This window comes from Cetorhinus maximus, chromosome 34 (genome assembly GCF_964194155.1).
Source record: "Cetorhinus maximus chromosome 34, sCetMax3.hap1.1, whole genome shotgun sequence".
Lineage (NCBI taxonomy): Eukaryota > Metazoa > Chordata > Chondrichthyes > Lamniformes > Cetorhinidae > Cetorhinus > Cetorhinus maximus.
In genome coordinates this window covers 10843894-10846393 of record NC_135912.1, presented here as the reverse complement: position 1 = coordinate 10846393, position 2500 = coordinate 10843894, and the positions used below count along the sequence as shown (strand labels likewise).

Here is a 2500-nt window from a genome sequence, read left to right as displayed (position 1 = left end):
CTCCCTCCCTCCCTCCCATCTCTCTTCCCCCTCCCTCCCTCCCTCCCATCTCTCTTCCCCCCTCCCTCCCTCCCTCCCATCTCTCTTCCCCCCTCCCTCCCTCCCTCCCATCTCTCTTCCCCCTCCCTCCCTCCCTCCCATCTCTCTTCCCCCTCCCTCCCTCCCTCCCATCTCTCTTCCCCTCCTCCCCCTCCCCCCCTCCCATCTCTCTTCCCCCCTCCCTCCCTCCCTCCCATCTCTCTTCCCCCTCCCTCCCTCCCTCCCATCTCTCTTCCCCCCTCCCTCCCTCCCTCCCATCTCTCTTCCCCCTCCCTCCCTCCCTCCCATCTCTCTTCCCCCCTCCCTCCCTCCCTCCCATCTCTCTTCCCCCCTCCCTCCCTCCCTCCCATCTCTCCTTCCCCCCTCCCTCCCTCCCATCTCTCTTCCCCCTCCCTCCCTCCCATCTCTCTTCCCCCCTCCCTCCCTCCCATCTCTCTTCCCCCCTCCCCTCCCTCCCATCTCTCTTCCCCCTCCCTCCCTCCCATCTCTCTTCCCCCCTCCCTCCCTCCCATCTCTCTTCCCCCTCCCTCCCTCCCATCTCTCTTCCCCCCTCCCTCCCTCCCATTTCTCTTCCCCCCTCCCTCCCTCCCATTTCTCTTCCCCCCTCCCTCCCTCCCCATTTCTCTTCCCCCCTCCCCTCCCTCCCATTTCTCTTCCCCCCTCCCTCCCTCCCATTTCTCTTCCCCCTCCCTCCCTCCCATTTCTCTTCCCCCCTCCCTCCCCCTCCACTCCCTCCCTCTCTCCCCTCCACTTCCCCCTCCCTCCCCCTCCCTCCCCCTCTCCCTCCCTCCTCCCTCCCCCTCTCCCTCCTCCTCTCCCTCCCTCCCTCCTCCTCTCTCCCTCCCCCTCTCCCTCTCCCTCCCTCTCTCCCTCCCCCTCCCCCTCTCCCTCCCTCCGTCTGTCTCCCCCCCTCTCCTCCCTCTGTCTCCCCCCCTCTCCTCCCTCTGTCTCCCCCCTCTCCTCCCTCTGTCTCCCCCCCTCTCCTCCCTCTGTCTCCCCCCTCTCCTCCCTCTGTCTCCCCCCCTCTCCTCCCTCTGTCTCCCCCCCTCTCCTCCCTCTGTCTCCCCCCTCTCCTCCCTCTGTCTCCCCCCCTCTCCTCCCTCTGTCTCCCCCCCTCTCCTCCCTCTGTCTCCCCCTCTCTCTCCCTCTGTCTCCCCCCTCTCCTCCCTCTGTCTCCCCCCCTCTCCTCCCTCTGTCTCCCCCCTCTCCTCCCTCTGTCTCCCCCCTCTCCTCCCTCTGTCTCCCCCCCCTCTCCTCCCTCTGTCTCCCCCCTCTCCTCCCTCTGTCTCCCCCCCTCTCCTCCCTCTGTCTCCCCCCTCTCCTCCCTCTGTCTCCCCCCTCTCCTCCCTCTGTCTCCCCCCTCTCCTCCCTCTGTCTCCCCCTCTCCTCCCTCTGTCTCCCCCCCTCTCCTCCCTCTGTCTCCCCCCTCTCCTCCCTCTGTCTCCCCCCCTCTCCTCCCTCTGTCTCCCCCTCTCTCCTCCCTTTGTCTCCCCCCCTCTCCTCCCTCTGTCTCCCCCCCTCTCCTCCCTCTGTCTCCCCCCTCTCCTCCCTCTGTCTCCCCTCCTCTCCTCCCTCTGTCTCCCCCTCTCCTCCCTCTGTCTCCCCCCTCTCCTCCCTCTGTCTCCCCCCCTCTCCTCCCTCTGTCTCCCCCCTCTCCTCCCTCTGTCTCCCCCCCCTCTCCTCCCTCTGTCTCCCCCCCTCTCCTCCCTCTGTCTCGCCCCCTCTCCTCCCTCTGTCTCCCCCCCTCTCCTCCCTCTGTCTCCCCCCCTCTCCTCCCTCTGTCTCCCCCCTCTCCTCCCTCTGTCTCCCCCCTCTCCTCCCTCTGTCTCCCCCCTCTCCTCCCTCTCCCTCTCTCAGTCTCTCCCTCCCTCCCTCTCCCCTCCCCTCCCCTCCCTCTCTCTCCTTTGTTCCTGTCGGGACTGGTTCTCCTTCTTTACCTTTTCCTCACTAACCTGTCTCTTTGATCTCAGGTGAAATGAAAATCTCTTTCTCCCGGTCGGTAGCTGGTAGATCCCAGTCTCTCCGCACTTTTTGCAGTTGAGTAGTGCTGATCTGGCGCTGGTAGTGTTTGGAGAGCGGGCTGGGCTGTGGATTTCTAACCCTGGTGGCTGATCATTGGGACAGTTTGCCCCATACCCGCTCCCAGCTTTTTCCTGATGCCTGTGTTTCGGCCTCTGAGCTGCCTTTAATAGTGAGAGGGGAGAGGCAGCTGCCCAGAGCCGAGACAGGCAGGTCTCCTCCTCTTCCAGTTCACAGCCCAGCTCCTCCCAGCAATTTCACAAACGAAACTGACACGAGAAATTCACAAGGGCATTTCTCAGACAAGCTCCAGGGGTTAGTCAGCACTGCCTTTATACAGCAACTAGTTCCTCCTTTCACATTCAGACCCTTTACATTCTCCTATTCAAATCCTTCCTTTCCACCTCCCTATCTCTGTAACCTCCTCCAGCCCCTACACCCC

The 2500-nt window shown here is 64.2% G+C and overlaps 1 protein-coding gene across 1 annotated transcript in view; it reads right to left on the bottom strand.

Moving 5' to 3' along the window:
- Positions 1-2215, bottom strand: part of LOC144671783 (protein mono-ADP-ribosyltransferase TIPARP-like) — a 19385-nt gene extending 17170 nt beyond the window's left edge. Inside the window, exon 1 of the mRNA XM_078533817.1 lies at positions 1992-2215. The gene's annotated coding sequence lies outside the window, so the exon portion shown is untranslated. The remainder of the gene's footprint in view (positions 1-1991) is intronic.
- Positions 2216-2500: the final 285 nt, after the last annotated feature.